The sequence below is a fragment of the Otolemur garnettii genome, unplaced genomic scaffold, assembly GCF_000181295.1.
Source record: "Otolemur garnettii isolate 467f Iridium unplaced genomic scaffold, OtoGar3 scaffold00314, whole genome shotgun sequence".
NCBI lineage: Eukaryota > Metazoa > Chordata > Mammalia > Primates > Galagidae > Otolemur > Otolemur garnettii.
The window spans coordinates 93,463-107,725 of record NW_003852709.1 but is presented as its reverse complement, the minus strand read 5'-3'; positions in this window follow the sequence as shown (position 1 = coordinate 107,725).

Genomic DNA, 14,263 nt, shown 5'->3' with positions numbered 1-14,263 from the left:
ATCTATTATAGCCCTGCCCAAAGTTCCAAGAACTGCCTGCTCTGGCTCATAACTAAAGGGTCCATTGCCACTTGCCTGATTGCCAGGCTGGTGAAGGAGAAAGCAGAAGGATCTATTCCCATGACTGCGAGAATGAAAAATAGATTCCATTTCTCACAAGGCAATACCTACTGTGGTCACTAGAATCAATAGAAATAGAGTGAAAGTTGGTCTGCGTGCCTTGCCAGAGGATTCAAAATGATTTAGTAATAAGCTGTATTTTGAATTTTAACTAAAAGTCTCCTTTCTTTTCTCCCTCTGTCGGCTTTCTAGATTGTGTCATTTATAACTCTAGCTTCAGTTTCCATCCATATCCCAGTAATCCCTTTCCCACCACTATTTTGTCTAAACACTATTTCAGGCAATAGTCTAAGCTCTGAGTCTGTATAACGAAATGCTTACTTAATATCACACTTGGATGTCTCAGAGGGCACTGAACTCTGTACATGCAGAAACAAACTAATTAATTTCTCCTCAAATCTGATGTCTTCCAGTGTCCCCTAATTCAGTGAATAAATCCATATAGTCATACATGATTGTAATCTAAGACATTCTTAAAATCTTTATTTAATACCTATATCATATACGTAAATACTATTGAAGGGTTACTTGCTAACACACATAGAGCCTAACAAAAGAAGATATGCTTTAAAATTAATTGTGTATTATTAACATATTTATTCCTTACAGCAATAAAAAAATGAGTAGGATTATTACCTTCACATATAGGAAGAGGGAAACACGTAAAGATTTAATAATTTGCCCACGATCACAAGTGATTGCCGGGACTCAAACCTGGAGTCTGGCTGCAGACTCCACGTCAACTCAATGTGCTCTCCTGGCTTTTCTGCAAACAGTTGTGACTAACATTTATTAACTGTTCATCACATATTAGGCATAAACCAAATGCCTCATTATTTTTCTCTGAAACTTCAGGTATTGAATGATTATTGATTTACATATGAGGACATCAGCATCCACCGCTTGTTGTTTTCACATGAGGACCTCAAGGTGCAGTTTTCACAAGAGCCCTTGACTAGTCAGTCATGGTGCCACGGTGCAAACTGGGTCATTCTCATCTCAGATCCCACATTCTTAACGGCCAGAATACTTTATAACTATTATTTTTAAAAAGTCCAGTTTTGATCAGAGAAAAGAATAGAATAGAAAAGCCTTTTTATGCATGAGCAAAGGTTCTTCCTTTTTAAATAAAACATAGAACAGACAGTAACTTTGAATTCACACTTGCGTTCTCTTCTACCCTTCCCTATAATCTTGTCTAATATCTAAATATTTTTAATCATGCACACTCTCAGCTTTATTCTGGAAGAAAAAGGTTTTGTATTGATGAACCAGATTTAAATAATAAGTAATTTGAGCTTTTTAAATTTTTGAGCATTATTTTACTTCTAAAACATCACCTTTTATCTCTTAGGGATTTGGCTGTTACAGTGTCAACTATTTCTCTGAATTTCAGAACATAAACTGATGCTTTTAGGTTTTTTTTTCCCTCTAATTTGTTATTACAGTAAAATAGAATACTGTAAGTCTTCTTTCCCCTTCAAATTTTGAGAACTAATTTAAAGTACATGTAATACCTTGGGAACACATTTTATTTGAGTAATAGCAATTCATTTTTACAACATATGCCATCCTATTTTTAAAAAGAAATGCTTTCAAGGAGCATAAAATTCACCAAATACATAATCGACATCATTAAAGATTTTTCCATCTTTGTCTCTTTGTTATGAATTACAGATCAAGAAATACATATTTCAATTATCCTTACAAGATTGTTTAAACAACAAGACCTAGTACTTGGTTAGTTCAGTTTTAAGTGGGAAAAAAGTATAAATCAAAAATGTATTTTCAAGTTTGCTTTTCTCCAGTTAATATTTGTGTGAATGAAATAATAATAATTGTAATATCTATGCTAACCTCCTGTGTTAAAGATAAAACAGACAATTTTAAACACAGATATTAATTTTGGAATCGTGGTGACATCTGAGTCTTCTAAGGTAACTTCTCTGGATTTTGAAAATGCTAAAAATCAACTCATGAACCTAATGTGAATCTGTTTGCTCGCATACAGAATTTAATGAGAAATTGATGAGATTCACCTTTTTGTTGGGAAAAACAATGCCTAAAAAAGAGGCAAAAGAGTGATAACAAATGCTCTCCCCTCCTCTCTAATCTTTTTTTAATTGTTTACACACACTCTTTTCTCTTTTTAAAAATATTTTAAAAATCAAAAGAAAGGAGAAGTTTAGTTCTTGAACTCCTAAGAAGGTCAGATGCCAGAATATCACTGAGGCAGAATCTGCACCCTTGGAGAAATTCTAGAGGACAATTTGTCCTCTCCTCATCTGGGAAGATAGGCAGCTGGTGAGGTCTCAGCCTCTGAGAGGAGAATTGAGTCCATTAAAAATTTCTAGCATTTATATAATTCCTTTCATCCTCAAAGTGCTTTGCAAACATTAAACTAATTAATTAAGTGAAAGCAATTTGTGGATTAAGGCATAGTTATAAACAACTGCCTGTCATTGACAAGAAATACTTGTCCTTGTTTGTTTATCATTTCATTACTAGGCTTATGGGCGGCTTTTTAATTTTAATGGCATTATCTAAGACACCAAGGCCAGAGAAATGAAAATGCCTTATGGTAAAGTCACTCTTTTGCTATGCTATAAAATGACCCCAGTCCACCCCAACACCTTCCCTCCACACAACTTAATTCATTTTTTAAAGCCTATGAGAAGGCTTACTTTAAACTAGAGAGCACTTTAAAACATAAACATCTTTTTTTCATTTTTAATATTTTAGGGAATAAATAATAAAGGTGGATTCTATAGGCTGACTATGTATGTGACTAAAATATTTGAAAAAATCTAAAACCCAAACCTCTGTTTATAAAGTGCTAAGTAAATTAATAAGAAATAGGAAATGTTTCACAGTTACTTCACACAAATAAGTGAAACTTTCAAGAGCATAAATGTCTGCTCAAAAAATTAAAAGATCACAGATCTAAATGTAATCCTCATTCATCAAGCTTTCAACATTAAAAAATATATAAATCGCCCAAACCGAAAGGAACACGGGCAAAAAAAAAAAAGGCTGAGAATAAATGGGTTTGTTTTTAAGTTACCTCCTGAAAAAAAGAGAAGAAAACACTTTACCAATAAATTTAGAAAGATTTATATATTTTTTCCCTAGCCTTAGGTGAAATGTTCAGGTGATCAAAGTAGCTATCATAGCAATTTTTTACTGAATAAGAAACTAAAAATTTTCACAGCTAAACCATGAGTTTATTTTGGAGAAAACCAGCATGAATAGCTAGTTACTAGCTGAAATGCCTTAAGACATATAAGTACCTGGCTTTGAGACATGGAACTATGGTTAATAGCTAGTGAATTCTAACTAGTAGGAAAAAGATGTTTAGTCTTCATATTTTGAATTGTGGAAGAATCAATACAATAAAACCTCACTGCAAAAACCCTTTGTAAGCAGAGTCAAAAAAATTATTTCATCAAGGGATTACAGACACCTGAAATAAAATTTCAGATTTAGATCTGAAAGACCTAAAGTATCCAATTCCTCATTATACTACTGAAGAAATAAGTCTGAAATTTTAGGTCATAGCAAAGTCAGGTAGTAACTTTGTGATGGAAGTTAGAATGCAATTATGCCAGGTGATCTTCCCAACCTACCAAGCTGCTCTCTACCTAATTGGAGATACCTGTAAAGCAGGCACTGTTCCAGCATATTTTCCTATGGAGCTATGATGATCAGAAGTATCAGTATGTCAGGAGATGCCATTTGGCATCTTCTGCCTGTAGTTTTCTTGAGTTGTAAAAGTAGGGAATGTTTGTCAGCACAAAATTTGCTCTTTGTTAGTTTCTAAAAGGCGCTGATATTTTATTAGTGCTAAAATGGTTTTGGCCAATGACTCGTTTGGCCTTTGCAGAATACACTTCTCTTCCAATGAATTGGGAATTCTTAACCTATTATGTGACATTAACTTGTGAAAAAAAAATCAGATTAGGGTCAGATGTGGTGGTTCATGCCTATAATCCTAGCACTCTGGAAGGCTGAGGCAGGTGGGTTGCTTGAGCTCAGGAGTTTGAGACCAACCTGAGCAAGAGTGAGAACCTGTCTCTAAAAATGGTTGGGCATTGTTTGGGTACCTGTAGTCCCAGCTACTTGGGAGGCTGAGGCAAGGGGATCACTTGAGCCCAAGAGAGTTTGCTCTGATCTACAAGGCCACGACATTCTGCCAAGGGCAACAAGTAAGACTCTGTCGCAAAAAAAAAAAAAAAAAGAAAGAAAGAAAGAAAGAAAAAAGAAAAATTAGGTTAATATAAAGCGCGGTTCTCAACCTGTGAGTCACAATCCACAGAACTGTAGTAAAGGCTTGCGGCACTAGGAAGGTTGAGAACTCCTGATATAAAGGTATATACGATTAAGTTACATTATTTGCAATTGTTAGGTAAAGTCTACCTTGTAGTTGAGCCCTTCACCTAGGTGGTAAGCCATATGCCCCTATACTGTGCCTGCTGGGTGAGAGCTTACCCAACCCCCTTCTGTGTTCCTCTCCTGCCTCCCCTCTTCTTGAAGGGCCATGTAGTTGTTCATCTACTAGTTTCTTATTAATATCGAGTACATTGGATTCTTACTTTTGCATTCTTATGATACTTTACTTAAGAGGATGTTCCCCAAATCCATCCAGGTAAATACAAAATATACAAAGTCTCCTTCTTTCTTGTGCCTGAATAGTATTCCATGGTACACATGTACCACAGTTTATTCATCCATTCATGAGTTGATGGAGTTGAGTGGTTTCCATTAACTTTTTTGGCAGTCTATTGACTATGGACTCTTACATGCCTATCAAAGTAGTATCTTTAAATGCCTAAAATAAATTATACCTGATGACAAGGAACCAATTTATATGGACATACAACATTAACATATTTTATATAAATTGAATTTTGTGTTATAATAGTACATGTGAGACTTTTAATACATTACAGTGCACTCATATTACATCAGCATTCTAACGTGGAACAGATGCAAAGAATATATTTGTTGTAAACAACGTATTTCCAACAAAGTGAAAGATACTGTGAAAATACCTGTTTTATATTGGTAGCAAACTTATAGGTATTGCTATCTATTATAATTTTATCTACATTCGAAACCAAAGCAATGCCAAATTTTAATTAGGGATTACTAAAAAGAAAGATGCAATTTTTCCCCATTCCAAATCATAAATCCCCTAAATTCTAACCACCCAGATCTCAAGGTTGTCACAGATTCAAAACCTCTATGTCTGTTGATTTACATTTTAGTTAATGCCCATTTGTTCCATTTTAATCCCTCCTCTTCAGGATTTCCTCTCTCCTTGTTACCCAAGACCACTCTGAAAGTGTTTTGGAACTGAACGTGTTCATCTGTAGTTTAGTTCCTGGACAGTCACTGAAGGGAGCATCTTTGAACAATGGATCTTGTTTCACAACATTGCAGCAATTTGCTGCCAGCCTCGCTAATATCTCAAGTTGCTGGAGACACTCTTCTGCCTTTATAGACATCACTTCATTGCCAACTGAAGCTCTTTTCAAATACAACAGCATGATAATGACAGCAGCCCCTTACGCTGCTAAGCTGTAACGAGTTACAATGGTAAATCAGAGCTGTTTGAATATATTAAGCTCAACATGAATCTTTGCATGTGGGCCTGTTAGGATCTGTGCTTTCCAACACTGGCAGAAAGGACGAAGGTAACCACCATTCCAGCTTCTGCGCAGGGAAAATGGATTCTGCATCATTGCACGCTCATTTCAGGAGCTGCAGACGGTGAGACTATCACTGTTGAAATTTAAAAAACGACCCCACCACCGGAGGCTTCCTTATTCGTGTGTTTGTTATCTTCAGTATGGATTTTTATTATGTTTTAACTATTGTTGTTTATTATTGTTATCTCATTTTAATTGTGTATTTGATTCCTCCAGCACCTTGATCAGGAGAGTGTAATAAAATAAAATTATCTCAACACACAACAACTGCAGGTGGCGTTTAAATTTGTTTTTCTTGTCTCTACATGAAATCACAGAGGTCCTTAATTTATTTTCTTCTCTTTTGCTCACTTTCTTTTTTCCTTAGGACACTCAATGCAGAAATTAACTCATGTTTTTCAAGAAACTTGGGCCTCTTTACCTTAAACATATAGTTTTAAGGTAGCATAATTTGCAGTGATCTTAGAAAATGCACAAAATATTTTGGTCAGGTATATTTCTCCACAATTTTCTGTCTTTTCTGGGAGACAAAAATCTCATTTGGAAAATAGACATTATGTAATTACATTAACAATGTCATTTTTAAATACCTGACAAATGATAATGTGTGCATACATACAGCAGGTAGTCTCAGCAGTAACCATGGAAACAACTAGAATCCAGCAATCCTTTCACAATTTGCATTGCCTGCTCTGTGCTAAAGGCTATGGATATGTGGATAAAAACAGCAACTTTCACCCAAAAGTCACATTCTAACTTAGGAACCTAAAATGGCAGAAGAAACTAACCTTGTGTCTACCATATGTAGGGTACTGCAGGCATTGATAGTACTAATGATACCTTTCCGCTGTCCTGGCAATGCCATTTTATATTTTTTCATTTTGCAAATGGGTTTCAGAGTGGTTAAGTATCTTGTATAATATACTAGATCAAGGAAATGGTGAAGTCGGCATTTGAACTCACCCCTCTTAGATTTAAAAGCCATGTTCTTTCCACTAGGCTAACATCCCTTCTAGAGTTTTCTATTGTTCTAAGGAAGGGAGAAAAAAACTCAAAATTTATCAGTACAAATGGATAAATAGGAGGGAGGTTAAGAAAACTATAAGAGAGCTTGAAATGTTTGTTTCAAGCCGATGCTAGGAGTTCACTCACCTCAGTATTCAAGAGAGCAAAGATTGAATCCCACTGGCCAGGGAAAAAGTGAGAAGAACGCTCTGATTTGAACAGCACATCTGTTTACTATGCTCACTTGAGGTAACTGAATATACCGGTAGCCATGATTTTTTTAACAACCCGTTTATTTCAGATACAGAATATTTTCTCTCATTTTAATTAAAGTGTTAAAGGGATAATCTGAAAATTCACTGGCAGTCCTTGTGTTCTGTAGAGAAATTGCTATGAAATGGACCTAAAAAGAAAAGACATGCCTAGGCCAATGAAAGCTGTATTACAACTCACATCTGCTAATGTTGGGAATTAATTAAAAATGGATATATTTTCCTACTCTTTGGCCTGTTTTCCATACATTTTAGGAGGGTGTGTGGGCAGCTCAGAACAGTATAACTGAACCAGAATTTTGGGGGTGTAGGTATGCGTGGGTGTGTGTCTTAATAAAATAGAGCAAGCCAAATACCAAAGGTGAGGGGGGTGAGATGAAGCTTCTCCTAATGAAATATTAGGAGAATGAAACACTGAAAGATAATGAGAACTCACTAGAATTTCATTTACATAATGGTGTCAAGGTAATTCACCTTGAAATCATATAGTCTCTTGAATTTGCTTATTGGTTTTGTTTTGTTTTGTTTTTTGTTTTGCCAGGACTGTAGTAACAGGTCTATCTCCAGTTTTGTCAAGTCTGAAATAGTATCTAACTTTTTTTTTGTTGTTATAAAAATCACAGTGCAGGTATCTAACTTTTCCTTCCTTTTCTGCCTCTCTCTTTTTTTTTAAGCAGAGTGTAAGGGCACAAAGGTAATCTCATGAGGTAGACAAACAGGGACAGTTGAGTTACATTGAAATTTGTGGATGTTAGATACTGAAAGAAAACTGTCTGAGTCTATGATTTCACTCTTTACGAGTTAGTAAAAAAAAAAAAATCATAGCCTACAGAAATAAAAACATACTTTCATGAAGAGATGATATATATTTGCTTCTTTGTGTAATGAAATGACAGATTATTTTCGGCACTCATTTAACTGCATTTCAGGGAACTAGATTTTTGAGATTTGTTGTAAGTGAGTAAAAGAAAATACTACTACTACCGTGTGTGGAGTCACAAGCAAATTGTACTTTAAAAGGTATTATTTCTTTTGCAAAATTGAAACAAAAGAAATGCTAAGGTTCAACTAGCAACATCTTTCCAGATGGAGAGGGAATGTGTCCAAGATTCACTGTAATCTATGGCAGAGGAAAGAAAATGGCATTAGATTTCACAGTTAGTAGGAAAAAACCATTGGTGTTAAGACAATTCGTATTTCTGACTTTGTACCCCTTCTTTTGTGGTCTTAAAACACCTGTCATTGACAAATTTGAAACAACTGAACTTTTGTTCCTTTCCTTTCTCTTTTTCACCATCTCACTGCCTATTATATATCTCCCTGCCTTTATATGATGAGGAGCAAATTTATTTTGTAAGAAATGACCATTATTTCAACAACAAAACATTTATTGAAAATCTTTGATGTATCTATTTATGCACGGTATATAAGAGACTTGAAGAGATTAATGTGTACCTATAGAACATGCCATTGGGAAATCACTAAATTTTGAATTATCGTATAACTAAAATCACAAAGAGAAAGACCATGATAGAAGAGATCGTTCATGAATTAACACTCAAAGGCTGACACCTCACTAAGAACTTATTAGATGGGAGGGATTATATATGATGCACAGACATGAGACGTTGTTGAGCAAAGCAGAAAAGACCTCAAAAGTGTCAAACAAACCCAGAGAAAAATAAAAGATGTTTCCCAGGGGTAAAGAAAAATGTTCTTAAATTTAGAAGGATTTATTCCAGAATGGAGCAAAAATATAGGACCATGAGAAATTTATTTACCAAAAAACTTTATGTAGTGAGCAGATATTGAGAAAGGCCTGACACCATAATAAAGCAGAACTGCAGGTATTGTAGCAGAAAATGTAACGGCTGGTTAAAAGTACAGTAGGCGGCGCTTCCTTTAATCCACCCCTTTCCCTGATCCACACCCATGCAGAAGTTACGAAGTTAATTCAGGTTCTGTGGAAGAAGCAGGGGTGTCTCTCTTTATAAAGAAAGTGTAGAACAGAGGAAGGCAAGCAATGGAAATAGGAACATTTCTCTCTAGAAGGCTGGTACAAAATAATAGTCTCCCACCTGACAAGCTGGCCAGCATAGGGATTGTGCACAGTGAGTTTGCATATTAACCTTGGAGCCGGTCTTCACAAGATCCATCTCATCGCCCTGTGGCAATGGCCCTGCTGCTGCGTGTCCCCTGCTTCTCCACAGCCTTTACTTCTACCTTTGTTTTCTAAACATAAGCTTCACAAGTTCCACATTCAAGATTAATCTTAGACAAAGTTGGGAAGTAAATCTTGTCTTTAACTTTCGGGAAGAGCCTCTGCAGAATAGGAGGAAAAAATAAACTGATATGCTAGCACATCTAGAGACTATTTCCCAAGGGCCACAGGAGAATATTTGCAGAAAGTGTGGTGAGATGCGATGAGATGATTGAGTCAGGTTGCTGAGGGAAACTACAGGGTACTCCACAACCAGTGCAACCTTCGCCACATCATTTGATTTTCTTTTTTTTAATTTCTATGAAAATAAATGAAATGAAATGAAAAAAAAGTGCTTTTCTTGTGGTGTTGTTATGAAGATGAATGATGTGGTGTGCCTAGTCTGTTGTAAGCACCACATGAATACAGTTGGCATTTCTATGGAAACTCAGTTTACCAAGCACTGTGAAACTATCCCATCAGAGTCAAATGGGAGGTATTTTTATTATTATTCTCATTTCACAGGTGAAACTGAGGCTTAACAATTTCCGGTAAAGTTTCTAAGATCACAGAGCATAGAAAAGCTCAAAAGGATTCCATCTAATTCTGAAACTTTTGTTCCATCTCTCCCGTCAGTCTCTGAAATCTGGTATGAAAATCCCAAAACAACCTTTTGTATTTAGGGCAGCACAAAAGGAAAAAGCATGTGGAAGAGGAAAAGCAAAATAGTTGTGATTCTGCAATGCGCTACAGATTTTTGGCCATGGTCTTAGCTCACCTGAGGCCTGCTACCCTTTACTTCTGATTCATAGTACAGTAGAGTATTTTGTTATCCCCACCTTGCATTACCTTTATCAGCAACATGTAAACACAGTGTACTGATGATGTGGGTACTTGTACATAGATATTCTCCAGAAAACATTAGCTAGAAGTTAAATCTTATTGATTATATTTGCATTAACCTAAACTTCCCCTTCCTGTAGGATGGTAGTCACATTTATATAACCGTGCAGTGGCATTGGGAATTCAGAGAGCAGGCAGGTAAAATGAGTCTTACTGGGGAAAATGCATATGGAAACTCACAGCAATCATTTTATAGTGAACTTAAAACTACACATTGCTCCATTCCAGATATTCCACGATAGTAGCAGAAAAGGCAACATAGTGCATTAACACATAAGCATGAAAATGTCATAGCCTCCTCGTGGGAGACAGGTGTTAAATTATAAAGTGTGCATTGTTCATCTGGTGTTTATGCCTTTTAAGTTTGTTTGACATTCCAGAATCGGTGTGACTGGAACTCATGAATAAAATCAGAATCATTTTGTACTTTTTTAATGTACTTTTTTCTCATTCTCACTTCTATTGGAAAGAGAAGCAGAGGTACATTCATCTCAGTATCTTTACTAATATAATACAAATTATCACAGGCAAATTAATTCACTAGGTGGAACACATTCTACGTTCGTACTTCCAGATTATTCTGTTTCCAATTCCTAGGGTTTCATCACTTTAAAAATGGAATGAGCATATTGCTAATAGTAAGAAAAGCATGATTTAAAAAAAAAAAGGCACACAGAGATCTTTAAAGAGCAAAGATAAACATATAAAATTTACTGACTTCAGAAACAGCATAGATAGACTAATGTGATAATTAATACAGCTCACTTGACAGGATAAGAAATAAAGCGTGGGATTGACTGCCAAATACCTCCCGAGCACACCATATTTTTTATACTGAATAGAAAAATGTATATTTTTATACACAAAAACTGTGAGAAAAAAGCTTATAGTAAACAGCTTTTCCCCTTCTATTACAACATATTTTTACTTTTATTTTAATCTAGATTTTATTATAAAATGGATGAGTTATGCCAGAAGTATGAGCTGAGGAATTTAGTTCATTCTTTCATATAATATATTGTACAAAAAAGTAATTTAGTATTATAATGTTTTGAAGATGTGGAACTTATATATTTCCATATCACATAACAATGATGAAATGTTCTAAAAATGCACTGTTAGGTGATTTTATCATTTTTCAGACATCCTAAAATGTACACACACAGAGATGGTAGAGACTACTATACCCCTGAGCTATATGGTACAGCTGAGTGCTGCTGAGCCACAACCCTGTATAGCATGTCACTCTATTGAATACTGGAGGCAACTGCAACATGACAGTAAGTATTTATGTAGCTAAACATATAAAATGTGTAGTAAAAATACAGGATAAAATATTTTTTTAAATGGTACACCGAATAGGACAGTTACCATGGATAGAGCTTGCAGGGTGGGAAGTGGTTCTGGGTGAGTGAGGGAGTACTGGTAAGTAAAGGTGAAGGCCCAGGATGTCACTGTACACTACTGTAAACACTATGAAGACTGCACACTTAAACCATATTCAATTTCTAAACAGTAGTTTTAACAATAAATTATTTTAAATCATTGATTTTAAACATCTATTTTATTTTTAATTATTTTAGCATTTTAACTCTTGTAACGATAGTTTAAAACACAGACATATTGTACAGCCATACAAAGATCATTTCATTCTTTATATCTTTTTTCTATAAGGATTTTTCTATGTAAATTTATTTTTTACTTTTTAAGTTTTTGTTGTTGTCATGGTTAAAAGCTAAGACAAAACCACACACATTGCCTTAGGCCTACACAGGGTCAGAATCAGCAATATCTCTGTCTTCCAATTCCACACTTGTGTGCCTCTAGAAGGTTGTCAAGGGCAACTACATGCACGGAGTGATCATCTCTGATAATAACAGCATCTTCTTCTGGAATATCTCCTGAAGGATCTGTCTGAGGCTGTTTTATTTATTTATTTTTTATTTATTTATTTTTGTTAGCTGCCTGAGGCTGTGTTCAAACCCACCACCCTCAGTATATGGGGCCAGCACCACCCCTGAGGCTGCTTTACAGTGAACATTTTTGTGAGTAGAAGGGGTACATACTAAAATAATAATAAACATAGGATAATAATACACGGACCAGCAACATAGTGGTTATTATCATTACCAAGCACAGCATTCTGTACAAAATTGTATGCACTATACATTTACACAACTGGAAGTACAATAGGTTTGTTTATATCACTATCACCAGGAACATACAAGTAATATATAGCACTATGTTGTGACGATGACTATGACGTCACTAGGTGAAAAGGATTTTCAGACTCTGTTAGAATCTTATGGGGCCACTGTCGTAACGGCTGCCCATGAAAACCTCAGCATGAAGCACACGGCTGCATAAACACATGCAAAGACTGTGCAGATGCAGATATCACATATAAAATATATCTTGTATCCACATATATTTGCATTTATATATAATTCAATTATATTAATTTAAATTAATCTCTTCATCACCAATTAGAGTCCATGGCCATTTAGAGCCATCCCTGTAGTATTACTAATAGAAAATATGGCTATATTAGCTTTAATACCAATGCCTACTCTCCCAGGCAACAGTTAAACTATAGCAAGTTCCTTCATGTGAGACTCTAAACTTAAGGTAGCAAAGTATGATTGAAGCATTACTGCCTCCAAACGATGAAATACTAAGTCATCATATAGATTAATTTATAAGTATTTAAAAGTTATCTTCTAAATATTATAGTATATGGCAATTCACAAAAAATAAAGAGGAAAATATCCATTTCTTTCTCTAAGGAAATAAAAATTATAAATGGAGAGTAACAGACATTTGGAATAAACAACAAACATTAAAATACCATGTGTGTATAGCAGCAAAACATTGATATATATAAACATGTCTATGAAGTCGATAGATGTAATTACTACTATTCAACAGACAACACATTGGCTTATACTAGTCGGGATTAAAGTAAGTTATAACAAATAATTGAAGGAGAAAAGATTGTAAATGAACAGAAGAAAAGTGAATAAAAAAACAAATGAGTCAAATAAAAGACTTGTCTTCTTTTAAGTATAAGAGATTTAAATTTTTAGGCCAAAAAAGAACAACTCAGTAGATCCCCCAAACACAGGCAACAATAGTAAAAATAGATAAATGTTATCTCTGAAAGCTAAAAAGCTTCTGTTATACAGTCAAGGAAAAAATCTACATAGTGTAGTGACAACGTACAGAATGGGGGGGAATGTTTGCAAATCCATAAGCTGATGAAGGGTTAATAACCAAAATATGCAAAGAACTCATACAACCCCATAGCAAGAAGAAAAAGAGCTCAATTTACAAAAGGACAATTAACCTGAATAAAGAAGAAAGAAGACATACAATTGGCCAAGTAATGTTGAAAAAACTTCAACGTGACCAATCACCAAAGAAATGCAAATGATAACTACAGGGCTATTGCTACCTCATATTTGTTAGAATGGCTACTATAAAATAGATGAAAGATAAGCACTTACCAGAATGTGAAAAGGGAACTCATACACATTGTTGGTCAGAATGTAAAACAGTGATGCTGATATGAAAGATAGCATAGAGGTTAAGAATTTTAAAACCAAACTACCATTCATGTATAATCTAGTAATTCCACTAGCAGGTATATATTCAAAGCAAATGACTTCTGTATGTCAACAAGTTTACTTCACTTTCATATTCAATACAGCATGATTTCAGCCAAGATATGGAGTCAACTTCCGTGTCCTTCAACAGATGACAGATTAGAAAAAATTTTGGTATACACATGTAATGAGATGTTATTCGAACAGGAAGAAAACTCTGATACAAGTGAAATAAGTCAGGCAAAGAGATGCAAATAATACAAGATAATTTCATACATGAAATCTAAAAACGTTGCGCTCACAGAAGTAAAAAGTGTATCGTTGGTTTCCTAGTGCTGGTGGCAGGGAGAGATTGGACAAATGTTGATCAAGGATATAACATTTTAGTTAGACTGGAAAAAAAAGAAAAAGATCAAGAGATTTATTGTACAACATGGTGACTATGGT